At 48.7% G+C, this 13461-nt stretch overlaps 1 protein-coding gene across 8 annotated transcripts in view; it reads left to right on the plus strand.

Annotated features, from left to right (window-relative positions):
* The first annotated feature begins 6708 nt into the window (after positions 1-6708).
* The window catches only part of P2RY8 (P2Y receptor family member 8), a 71375-nt gene continuing 64622 nt past the window's right edge, over positions 6709-13461 (plus strand). For 5 of the 8 annotated variants that reach the window (XM_030926246.1, XM_030926245.1, XM_030926249.1 and 2 more), the window contains exon 1: positions 6710-7055. The gene's annotated coding sequence lies outside the window, so the exon portion shown is untranslated. Of the gene's footprint in view, positions 7056-13461 lie in introns of all 8 variants that reach the window. The other 3 variants (XM_030926250.1, XM_030926251.1, XM_030926252.1) reach the window with 1 other exon arrangement.

Genomic DNA, 13461 nt, shown 5'->3' on the forward strand with positions numbered 1-13461 from the left:
TCTACGCATTGCATCTGGCCCTGAACACCAACTCAAGAGGGCCCTGGTCGTGCCGGCTTCAACCCTGACGCTCCCTGCAGTTGGATTATTCTTTCCTTTTCATGGATGAGAAAGTGTGGCCATCTCTGTTTTCCCCACACACATTCTCTACGCATTGCATCTGGCCCTGAACACCAACTCAAGAGGGCCCTGGTCGTGCCGGCTTCAACCCTGACCCTCCCTGCAGTTGGATTATTCTTTCCTTTCCCTCATTTGCTGGGGCTGGAACCTTCATATTTTAGGGGAGTGTCTTAGTTCGTATGTGTTGCTGTCATGAAATACCATAGCCTGTGGGCTTTCTCAACAGCAGGCAGTTACATCTCATGGTTCTAGAGGCTGGAAGTCCAAGGTTAACGCGTGGCTTCCTGCTCCATAGATGGCGCCTTCCTGCCATGTCTGACATGGTGGAAGGGGTGAAGGAGCTCTCTGGGGCCCCTTATTTTATTTTATTTTATTTTATTTTATTTTATTTTATTTTATTTTGTTGTCGTCGTTGCTATTGTAGTTTTTTGAGATGGAGTGTCGCTCCATCACCCAGGCTGGAGTGCAGTGGTGCGATCTCAGCTCACTGCAGCGTCCGCCTCCTGGGTTCACACCATTCTCCTGCCTCAGCCTCCCAAGTAGCTGGGACCACAGGCACCTGCCACCATGCCTGGCTAATTTTGTTTTCGTATTTTTATTTATTTATTTATTTTTTGAGATGGAGTTTTCGCTCTTTTTGCCCAGGCTGGAGTGCAGTGGCGCGATCTCAGCTCACCGCAACCTCTGCCTCTCAGGTTCAAGCGATTCTCCTGCCTCAGCCTCTCAAGTAGCTGGGATTGCAGGTGTCCGCCACCACACCTGGCTAATTTTTGTATTTTTAGTAGAAACGAGGTTTCTCCATGTTGGTCAGGCTGGTCTTGAACTCCTGACCTCAGGTGATCCACCCGCCTCGGCCTCCCAAAGTGCTGGGATGACAGGCGTGAGCCACCATGCCCGTCCTGCTGGTTTTATAAGTGTCTGACGGTTCTCCCTCCACACGCTCTCTCTCTGCTGCCACCTTATGAAGAAGGTGCCTGCTTCCCATTTGCCTTCCCCCATGACTGTAGGTTTGCTGAGGCCTCCTCAGCCATGCAGACCTGTGAGTCAACGCGGCCTCTTTCCTTTATCAATTACCCAGTCTCAGGCCAATGTTTACAGCAGGGTGACAACGGACTAATACTGCAGGCGCAGAACAGAGACCCCCATCCCAGGAAGGAGATAGGGAATGCCAGGCTGGGGTTCTGTGGGACCTTGGAATGGAATCAGTCATGAGAAAGGAAACCATGCCATTAGAAGGAAACAGACTTTGGGATCCACCAGGCCTTTGGGCCAATGGCATAACCATTCTGAGTGATTTTTATTATTTTATTTTATTTTATTTTATTTTATTTTATTTTGAGACAGAGTCTCACTCTGTCATTCAGGCTGGAGTGCAGTTGTGTGGCTCTCTGCAACCTCCGCCTCACAGGTTCAAGTGATTATTCTGCCTCAGCCTCCCGAGTAGCTGGGATGACAGGTGCGTACCACCACGCCTGGCTAATTTTTGTGTTTTTAGTAGAGACGGGGTTTCATCGTGTAGGCCAGGCAGGGCTCAAACTCCTGATCTCAGGTGATCTACCCATCTTGGCCTCCCAAAGTGCTGGGATTATAGGCATGAGCCACTGCGCCTGGCCTTTTTTTTTTTTTTTTTTTTTTTTTTTTGAGACAGAGTCATGCTCTTGTTGCCTAGGCTGGAGTGCAATGGCATGATCTTGGCTCACTGCAACCTCCACCTCCCAGGTTTAAGCAATTCTCTCACCTCAGCTTCTCAAGCAGCTGGCGTTACAGGCGCCCGTCCCAGTGCCTGGCTAATTTTTTGTTTTTAGTAGAGATGGGGTTTCACCATGTTGGTCAGGCTGGTCTCGAACTCCTGACCTTAAGTGATCCACCCCCTCCCCTCGGCCTCCAAAAGTGCTGGGATGACAGGCATGAGCCACCATGCCCGGCCCTGAATGTCCTTGTAACAGGAGTGTTTGATGACAAAAAGTCCGTGCATCCAGCTGGCACATCAGAGCCCAGTAATTGTCAGTGACCGATACCACCTCACTCAGACCAGGAACGGCTCCAAAGCATCATACCCTCAAAATACACTTGGCCTCTCATCCCGCAAGCAGCCACCAACCTTTCGCCACAACAGGCTTGGCCCTCAGTCATGCAAGGTTAACAGGATGATGGTGCACACAGAAGGGTGAGAGAGGTCAAGCAGGTGGACATCTCATAAGACAAGGATCCCAGAGGCTCGGTGAGACCTGCGTCCCCCAAACACCCCCAGGGTGACCTGCAGTGTGGTGCCGGACAGGCAACACACAGTCACATCCATCTCCTCTGCTGCCCCTGGTTCACAGGAAACCAGCTCAGCCCACGACGTCCATCCTTCACTTGTCTCAGAGGGACGGCTCTGAGGCAGGTCCCACACCATCCCTCAAAGGTCTCAGCATGATGGACCCTTGGGTGGCTGTTTGGACCCCATCCAGGCTGTGTGTTTTCTTCTCTTTCTCTTTCCTTTGTATTCCCCATCTCCATCCATGCCCAGAATCTTTTTTTGTTTTGCTTTGTTTTGTTTTTTTGAGATGGAGTTTCACTCTTGTTGCCCAGGCTGGGGTGCAATGGTGTGATCTGGGTTCACTGCAACCTGCACCTCCCGGGTTCAAGGGATCCTCCTGCCTCAGCCTTCCGAATAGCTGGGATGACAGGCACGTGACACCACGTTTGGTTAATTTTTGTATTTTTAGTAGAGACAGGGTTTCACCATGCTTGTCAGGTTGATCTCGAACTCCTGAGCTGGTGATCCACCTGCCTCGACCTCCCAAAGTGCTGGGATGACAGGCATGAGCCACCACACCCAGCATTTTTTTTTCTTTTCCTGAGTCTAAGTTTCGCTCTGTCACCCAGGCTGGAGTGTAATGGCACGATCTCGGCTCACTGCAACCTCTGCCTCCTGGGTTCAAGTCATTCTCCTGCCTCAGCCTCCCGAGTAGCTGGGATTACAGCTGTGTGCCACCACGCAGGACTAATTGTTGTATTTTTAGTAGAGACAGCGTTTCGCCATGTTGGTCAGGCTGGTCTGGAACTCCTGACCTCAAGTGATCCACCTGCGTCGGCCTCCCAAAGTGCTGAGATGACAGGCATGAGCCACTGCGCCCGGCCTACACCTAGGATTTTGCTTAGGGCGTGTTGCAGAAAGAGATGAGACTACAGCCCTCCGGATCCTAACCTTCCTTGTATCTGCAAAGACCCTATTTGCAAATGAGCTTCCTTTCTCACCTTCAGGGCATGAACCTGCAATTATTTTGAAGGGCAAGTGAGAAGCAGCATTCAATATCCTCCCCATCCCTAAACCAATGGCTGCAAATAGAATAACATCTCCACACCTGGCCTGCACGGATGTGCTTGGATTTCGGGACTGGCATTCTATTTCTGGGATGGTCTAGGCCACCCAGGCCTGGGTGAACGGCCCCCGAAAAATTCACGGCGTACTCAGCCCTGAAACGTTGCGTATGCAGCAGAGAAGCTAGTACAATGGCTCGGCCCCCACCGCAGCTCCAGGGCGCCTTGTCTCTCTGTCCCTTGCGTGGGCACCTTGTGAGGGCAGAGCTGCCAACAGCCAGGAACCTACCTGTCAACAGCAGGCTTTACAGGAGCCCCCTGGAAGCAGGCAGCCTGGTTTCCCAGGGCAGATGTGGGGACCTGGCCAGGGCTGCTATTTCTGTCCGTCTCTTCCTCCAAGGCCTGTCAGTTTTCCGTTCCACTCTCAACATCAGGCCCTCAGCTCTCCTGGGACATGAACGCATCCTGTTCCTGCTTTCCTTCGGAGAAACAGCCCCAAATGACCTTACAGCGGTCACTTAACCCACCGGGGTTCAGCCGGCATCCTCAGATCAAGCTTGGATCGGCTCAGACACCTTCAAATGCCATGTCAGAGAGATGAGTGCATTTTTCCTTGCAACCTGAAACCCGGACTCACAAAACACGATGCATGGTCCCCACGAGATGCAGAAATGAGCCTGACTTATCCACATCGGTCTGTAGCACCCGGCCTGAAGGTCTGTAGCTGCCTCACAGAGAGGTCAAGCAGGTGGACAGCTATGCACAGCCGTCGCCCCAGAAACTAAGAGGGAATTCCTCCTGCCCGATGGGCTTTCAGCTGTGACATTGGTCTCCCTAGGCCTTCAGCCTGGAACTCACACCCTCAGCTCTCCTGGGTCTCAGGCCTTCAGACTGGAACTCACACATCAGCTCTCCTGGGTCTCAGACTTTCAGCCTGGAACTCACACATCAGCTCTCCTGGGTCTCAGGCCTTCAGACTGGAACTCACACATCAGCTCTCCTGGGTCTCAGACCTTCAGCCTGGAACTCACACCCTCAGCTCTCCTGGGTCTCAGGCCTTCAGACTGGAACTCACACATCAGCTCTCCTGGGTCTCAGACCTTCAGCCTGGAACTCACACCCTCAGCTCTCCTGGGTCTCAGGCCTTCAGACTCAGACTAGAACTCACATATCAGCTCTCCTGGGTCTCTGGCCTTCAGACTGGAACTCACACCCTCAGCCCTCCTGGGTCTCAGACCTTCAGAGTAGCAGGGATTACAGGCATCCGCCACCACACCCAGCTAATTTTTGTACTTTTAGTAGAGACTGCAACCTCTGCTTCCCAGGTTCAAGTGATTCCACTGCCTCAGCCTCCCAAGTAGCTGAAATTACAGGTGTCTGTGACCATGCCCGGCTAATTTTTGTATTTTTAGTAGAGACGGGGTTTCAGTATGTTGGCCAGGCTGGTCTCGAACTCCTCACCTCAGGTGATACAGCCACCTCGGCCTCCCACAGTGCTGGGATGACAGGCGTGAGCCACTGCACCTGGTCTGCTGTTCCCTTCTTTATGTCCGTGAGGACCCCATGTTTACCTCCTGCATCTGGCTTTCTGTCTCTGTATTAATTTGCTTTGGAGAATGGCCTCTGGCTGGATCCAAGTTTCTGCAAATGACATTATTTCATTCTTTTTCATGGCTTTCTACTATTCCATGATGTCTATGCACCCTGTTTTATTATTCTTATTATTTTTATTTATTTATTTTTTTTTTTTTTGAGACAGAGTTTCACTCTTGTTGTCCAGGCTGGAGTACGGTGGCACCATCTCGGCTCACTGCAACCTCCACTTCCCGGGTTCGAGCGATCCTCCTGCCTCAGCCTCCCCAGTAGCTGGGATTACAGGCATCCACCACCATGCCCAGCTAATTTTTGTATTTTTATTAGGGACAGAGTTTCGCCATGTTGGCCAGGCTGGTCTCAAACTCCTGACCTCAAGTGATCCACCTGCCTTGGCCTCCCAAATTGCTGGGATTACAGGCATAAGCCACCACACCTGGACTTTTTTTTCTTTTTGAGACAGTCTCACTCTGCCACTGAGGCTGGAGTGCAAATGGCCTGATCTCGGTTCACGGCAACCTCCACCTCCCGGGTTTGAGTGATTCTCCTGCCTCAGCCTCCCCAGTAGCTGGGATTACAGGCGTCCACCACCATGCCCAGCTAATTTTTGTATTTTTAGTAGGGGACGGGATTTCGCTATGTTGGCCAGGCTGGTCTCGAACTCCTGACCTCAAGTGATCTGGCCCGCCTTGGCCTCCCAAAGTGCTGGGATTACAGGCGTGAGTCACCAGGCCCATAATTTTTTTTTTTTTTTTTTTTTGAGACAGTCTAACTCTGTCACCCAGGCTGGAATGCAATGGCCTGATCTTGGCTCACTGCAACCTCCACCTCCCAGGTTCACACGATTCTCCTGCCTCAGCCTCCCGAGTAGCTAGGATTACAGGCGTCCACCACCATGCCCAGCTAATTTTTGTGTTTTTAGTAGGGGACGGGATTTCGCTATGTTGGCCAGGCTGGTCTCGAACTCCTGACCTCAAGTGATCTGGCCCGCCTTGGTCCCCCAAAGTGCTGGGACTACAGATGTGAGCCCCCACACCCAGCTGGCTTGAGGGTTTCTACCCTGTCTTTTCCCTGAGCCGTGGTTCAAGATTCACTCATTCTTTCTGGGTGACAGATCCTTCCGTCTCAACCTCCTCCTCGCACGAATGACAACAGCCCACCATCGCTCCTCACAAGCAAGGATGCCGGAACTCGGAACCCTGGTCCTCAGTCGTGAAACTTGTCAATCCTCAGGGAATGTTCAGGGTATGAACCTGTCCCGTCCGTGACCCACTCTCAGAGCCGGAATGATCAGTGCCCAAGGTCTGCTGGCTTGTCACAGTCTGGCTGTGTACCAAGAGAAGCTGCAATTCGCACAGCTTTAGAATCTAAAAGGAAATGTGTTCTGGGTTTTTTTTGTTTGTTTGTTTGTTTTGTTTTGTTTTTTTGGTTTGTTTTGTTTTAATTTCAGAAGAAACAGGAATCTGTTCTGGGGAATGCCATGGCACTTCACCGCTGGTGACAACATTGAGGAAAATCGTTCTCCCTCTTTTCCTCTCCAGAAAACTCTCAGAGTTTTCTTACAGTAGGGCCCCCTGGGAGCCAGTGAGAGGGAGGTGGGCGGTTAACGGTGTCGCCCAGAGACCGAGCGACTTGGCTCCGGCGAGCTCAGCCCTGCACACCAGTGTTCAGACAGTTATACACAGGAAATTTCACAACAGGCTTCCTTTCCACCTAAGCCTGAGTCGTCACCGTGGTTGTCCGCTCGGAGGTGGAGTTCGCAGAATTTGCATTCGGGGATGGTCGTGCCAGCCGGCGGGCCACCCGGCGGGGCGGCCACCCTTGCAACGTTTGCTGGAGAGATGGAACTGGAAGGGCCGCCGTCTGCCGCCAGCAAGCACTTTCTCAAGCACTCTGGGCGGCCAGGGCTTGCAAGCTGGTGGCTGGCCCCCTGAGTCCTGGGCTCCGAGGCACGGCCATCGACTTAGGCCTTGGATTCCCTTACCTGGAGAACCTCTGAGCTCTCACCTGCTACTTCTGCCGCTGCTGCTGCACAGGTGAGCTGCCGGGCTGGCCGTTTCTTCTTGTTCTGTGTTGTCAAGGGAGAAGAGAGGGTCGCTGGGAGGGTCTGTGTGGGGTGAGAACATGGGGAAGGACGGTGCAAACTCCATGAGGCGTGTTCTTCTCACGCTACAGGAGACCAAGTGTGCCAATGTGCAAATTCTCTGGGAAGGACATTTTGCAGAGCTGCTTAGCGGGGAAATGCTCACATTTTCCAGAGATGCAAGCCACCCTTCCTTGGAAAACTCATTCCATGAACTTTGGGAGGCCCAGGAGGGCGGATCACGAGGTCGGGAGATCGAGACCATCCTGGCTAACACGGTGAAACCCCGTCTCTACTAAAAAAAAAATACATTTAAAAAATTACATTAAAAAATTAGCCAGGTCCAGTGGCGGGAGCCTGTGGTCCCAGCCACTCGGGAGGCTGAGGCAGGAGAACGGCGTGAGCCTGGGAGGCGGAGCTTGCAGTGAGCCGAGATCGCACCACTGCACTCCAGCCTGGGTGACAGAGCGAGACTCCGGCTCAAAAAAAGAAAAAATAAATAAATAAAACTCATTCCGTGAAAGGCACCTCTCTTGAGGTTAACCTGAGAGAGGGTAAGCAGCTGGGGCTGCCGCTCGTAAGTCCTTTATGCTGGAGGTTGCAGTTTTTTGAATGTTTTTGCAATCAGACCTTGGCAATGACCTTGAGCCGTGGGATATAAATAACTCCCAAATGCTTAGCGTTCCCATAATGGAACAGTAGGCATAAATTCAATAGGTTTCAAAGCCCTGTGGGTGCCTGGATGAGCATGGTGGCCCCTCGTCACCCCCTCGGTGCCAGGGAGACCCCAGACCCGGGTCTCACCGCCACCTCAGTCCTCATTTGTACAGGTCCACTTAGAAACCCTGACTCCTTGGGCTTTTTCAGATCCGTCCCTAAAAAGCTGAGAAAAGCCAAGCCCCCACGTGCCGACCTGGTTGAGGGAGATCTGGGAATTCCCGGGCCACACACACAAGTGCCACTGCTGTAACACTTCAGGTCACATTTCTATGAAGAGGAACCATGGTCACGTGGCTCTGTTCCCAAAAAGAAAAGGGTTTTTTTTGGGGGGTGTGTGTGTGTGTGTGTGGTTGTTTCTTCCCATGTTGTTATGTTTCCGTAAGGTGAACGCGCACTCTGAAACGCGAGGCCCCTGAGTAAAAAGCACCAAGGGGCTGAAACCCCTGAGGAAGCAGGTGCATCTGACCACGCCGTCCAATCTCTCCTTCCTGTTCTGTTCCTCCTTGCATAGCCCACTTGACTTTGGCAAGCAGCAGCAGATAGTAGCATGTGTGTGTATATATATATAAAATATATATAAATATATATATTATATACTATATATAATATATAACCATATATTATATATAATTATACATAAATTATATATTATATATAAATATTATATAGAAATATATAGTATATATTATATATAAATATAAATATGTATTTATAATCTATAAATAAATATAAATATCTGTATGTGTGTATATATACACATATTTGTACACATATACATATATACATACTGATAAATATATATTATATATTATATAAATTATATAATATATATTATATGATATATAAATCATATTATATATAAATATATATAATATATAAAAAACATATATATATATATATATATATATTTTTTTTTTTTTTTGAGACGGAGTCTCACTCTGCCGCCCAGGCTGGAGTGCAGTGGCCAGATCTCAGCTCACTGCAAGCCCCGCCTCCTGGGTTTACGCCATTCCCTGCCTCAGCCTCCCAAGTAGCTGGGACTACAGGTGCCCGCCACGTCGCCTGGCTAGTTTTTTGTATTTTTTAGTAGAGACGGGGTTTCACCATGTTAGCCAGGATGGTCTCGATCTCCTGACCTCGTGATCCACCCGTCTCGGCCTCCCAAAGTGCTGGGATTACAGGCTTGAGCCACCGCGCCCGGCCAAAAATATATATTTTTTTATGGCAGTGACACACCCCTGTAATCCCAGCACTTTGGGAGGCCAAGGTGGGCGGATCACTTGAGGTCAGGGGTTTGAGACCAGCCTGGCCAACATAGTGAAACCCCGTCTCTACTAAAACTATAAAAATTAGCTGGGTGTGGTGGTGCGTGCCTGTCGTGCCAGCTACTCGGGACGCTGAGGCAGCAGAATCACCTGAACCCGGGAGACGGAGGTTGCAGGCAGCCCAAGATCCAAGATCGCGCCACTGCACTCCAGCCTGGGTGACAGAATGAGACTGTCTCAAAAAAAAAAAAAAAGGAAATTATCCCACGTTGTAAAAACAGCACTTTCATTTGGGCACCACCACACAGATGCCAGTGTCCTGCGTGCACCAGGATGCTACCCCCTTTCCCAAATATCGGGGTCCCCTACCCCCAGGGGGACAATGAGGTCAGAGGCTGAGAGAGGCATGCATGGGATGCATCGGACGGCAGGCAACCCTGTCTTTGTAAAAGCAAGTGCTTTTCAGATGCCTTCTGCCAGGTCCCCACCTGGCTGCGCCACTAAGATGCACCAAGCTTAGGGTGGGTGGGAGAGATGAGGTCCCCTGGGAGAACCACAGAGACCCTCCTCCCTCCCTCCAATGCTACCCACACTGCATTTCTGGGTTTGTCACTTAAGGTTCTAGGGGAGAAGCGATGGCTTAGGGTTAATAACAGCAGAGTAGCTGTTGCGAGTGGTGAATACGTACAGCTCTGGACGTGCAGAGGCCCCTTGCCTGGGCAGATGGCCCCCTCTTGTCTGAGTCTCTGTCCTGCAGCCCTCTCCTCCAGCCCTGCCTCTCCATCAGCGCCTCCTCGTTGGCTGTGCCTGGGCATGGTCCCCAACCTTCCTCCCACAGCCCCTCTTCTGTCCCTAGAGGCACTGAGGTGGGCGGGGCAGGTCCAGGGATCCCAGTGTCCACCTGGATCCCTGCTCGACCTCTCTCTGGTTAGGAGTTTCTGCACGGCCCCTGGGAGACACATGACCCCCTGAAGAAGGTATAGAAAGAGGGTGGGTGGGATGGGTGCCCCCAGGATTAGCCCCAAGGACTGCACTGAGCTCAGGGAACTCCAGGGAGGGTTCTGCACCTCACATTGTCACTCCCCAGGGACGCAGGATCTGTGTTCAGTTAGGACAAAGCAACAGATATATCTATGTGTGTGTGTATATATATTATATATAATTATGTAATGTATGTAAATAATACAGAAATAAATATATAGTATATGTAAATATATAAGAGAAAAAGAAAGAAGAGGCAAAGAGAGAGGGGAAGAAGAAAGAGAGAAAGAGAGAATGGAAAGAAGAAAGAAGAGAGAAGAGAAGAGAGGGGAAGAAGAAAGAGCGAAGAGGGAAAGAAGAAAGAAGAGAGAAAGAGGGAAGCGAGGGAAAGAAGAAAGACAGAAAGAGAGAAGAGAGAAAGAAGACAGAAAGAGGGAAGAGAGAAAGACGAGAGAAAGAGAAAAGAGGAAAGAAGAAAGCAGAGAGAAGAGAGGGAAAGAAGAAAGAGAGAAAGAGAGAAGAGAGAAAGAGAGGAGAGAAAGAAAAAGAGGAAAGAGAGAGGGAAAGAAGAAAGGAGAGAGAGAAAGAAAAAGAGAAAGAGAGAAGAGAGGGAAAGAAGAAAGAGAGAGACCAGAGAAAGGCAAAGAAGAGAGAAAGAGAGAAGAGAGGGAAGAGAGAAAGAGAGAAGAGAGGGAAGAGAGAAAGAGAGAAGAGAGGAAGAGAGAAAGAGAGAAGAGGGGAAGAGAGAAATAGTAGAGAAGAGCAGGAATAATAAAGAGAGAAAGAGAGCAGAGATAAGATAAATACAGAAGAAAGAAAAGATAAGAAGAAATAGATAAAGACAAAGAGAAAAGAGAGAATTTAAATAAAAATATAAAATAGAGAGCAAATAAAACATATATAAAGTTAAATAAAAATACAATAAATAAACATACAATAAACTAAATATAAAAAATAATAAATATATAAATATATAACATATAAATAAAACATAATATATAATATATTTAAACAATAAATATATGATGTATATATAATAAATTATATTATTATGGCCTTCCACACAATCAATCCTCTTTTATGCTCACGAAAGCAGAGTCCTCAGAAAATTTTTTCAGAAGTCAATATGTGTTTTTGTTGGTTAGTTTTACACTTTTTACTTCCATAGGTTTTGGGGAAACAGGTGCTATTTGGTTACACGAGTAAGTTCTTTAGTGGTGATGTGTGAGATTTGGGGGTATCCATCACCTGAGCGGTATACACTGAAGCCAATTTGTGGCCTTTTATCCCTCATCCTCTTCCCACTCTTTGCCCTGGAGTTCCCAAAGTCCACTGTGTCATTTTTTTTTCTTTCTTTTTTTTTTTTTTTTTGAGATGGAGTTGCACTCTGTTGCCCAGGCTGGAGTGCAGTGGCACCATCTCGGCTCACTGCAACCTCCTCCTCCCAGATTCAAGCGATTCTCCTGCCTCAGCCTCCTCCTGAGTAGCTGGGATTACAAGCATGTGCCACCACGCCCGGATAATTTTTGTATTTTTAGTAGAGATGGGGTTTCACCATGTTGGGCAGGCTGGTCTCAAACTCCTGACCTTGTGATCTGCCCGCCTCGGCCTCCCAAAGTGCTGGGATGACAGGTGTGAGCCACCGCGTCCGGCCATTGAGTCATTCTTTTATGCCTTTGCATCCTCATAGCTTCGCTCTCACTTATGAGTGAGAACATACGATGTTTGGTTTTCCATTCCTGAGTTACTTCACTTAGAATAATGGTCTCCAATCTCATCCAGGTGGCTGCAAATGCTTCTTTTTCATGACTGAGTAGTATTCCATCATATATATGTGTGTATATATACACATACACGTCTATACATATATACATATATGTGTGTATATTGCATATACACATGTATGCATATATGGTGTATATACGCATGTGCACATATATGATGCGTATACGCATGTACACACATATGTATATACGCATGTACACACCTATATGATGTATACACACATGTACACATATATGATGTATACATGCATGTACACACATATATGATGTATACGTGTATGTACACATATGTATATATACACATATACGCATATACACACGTGTGTATATATGCATACATACACATATGTGTATATGTATATGTGTATATATACATGGGTGTGTATATATATGTGTATATATATGTATATACACATATATATATGTGTACACGTGGGTGTGTATATACACATATGTGTGTGTGCATGTGTGTATATATACATATATGCTTATATACATGTGTATAGATATACACACATGTATTATCTACACATATATGTATATATGCATATGTGTGTATATATACATATATGTATGTATATGTCACACATCTATGTGACTATATGTGTGTGTTTGTGTCAGTGCCAGCATTTATATATATAAATATAGCACAGCTTCTTTATCCACTTGTTGATCCATGGGCATTTGGGCTGGTTCCACATTTTTGCAATTGCCAATTGTGCTGCTATAACCACGCGTGTGCAAGTATCTTTTTCGTATAATGAGTACTTTCCTCTGGGTAGATAGCCAATAGTGGGACTGCTGGATCACATGGTCGTGCTACATTTAGCTGTTTAAGGCATCTCCACACTGTCTTCCGCACTGGCTGTACTAGTTTACATTCCCACCAGCAGTGTAGACGTGTTCCCTGTTCACCACATCCACGCCAACATCTGTAATTTTTTGATGTTTTGATTAGGGCCATTCTTGCAGGAGTAATGTGGTATCACACTGTGGTTTTGATTTGCATTTTCCTGATCATTCCTGATGTTGAGCATTTTCTCATGCTCCTGAGCCGGGCTGGGACCTCGAGGGCTGCATCGACGCTTTTGGGCAGATTGGTCTGCTCCAGGGAAAAGGTGCTGGTGCCCTGAGCAGAGGGATGTTGTGGAAGCAGAATATGTGATTTTCTGGCCAAGGAGGTCTCCATGGGAGGGAGGAGTCCCAGGAGACTCTCCATGGCTGGGAAGGGAGTGGCACAGACAGAAGCAGGTGGCAGGTGCCAGGTTGTGTTGGTTTCAGATGATGAGTTGTCAGAGTGACAGTCTGCTGTCCAGGCTCCCCAGGAGTTCATGAGCTGGGGGGTGGGCCGAGCATGTGGACCCCTCGGGCTGGGTGCTGTCAGGCTGGGAGGGGGGCCTGGACATTGTTTATGGGGGACTCTGTGAGCAGGGGGATCCCTGAGGGACAGGGCGTGCAGGAAGATGGGGGCAAGGACAGTTCTTGGGGTGGGACCAATTGTGAGACACAAAAGACACAGGCTGTCTGCTGGGGCACTAGTGACATTTGGGACAGGGGGATTCCCTGTGGTGGGGCCATCCTGGGGACTGTAGGGTGTTGAGCAGCGTCC

Source organism: Rhinopithecus roxellana, chromosome 22 (assembly GCF_007565055.1).
Source record: "Rhinopithecus roxellana isolate Shanxi Qingling chromosome 22, ASM756505v1, whole genome shotgun sequence".
In the NCBI taxonomy this organism is placed as follows: domain Eukaryota; kingdom Metazoa; phylum Chordata; class Mammalia; order Primates; family Cercopithecidae; genus Rhinopithecus; species Rhinopithecus roxellana.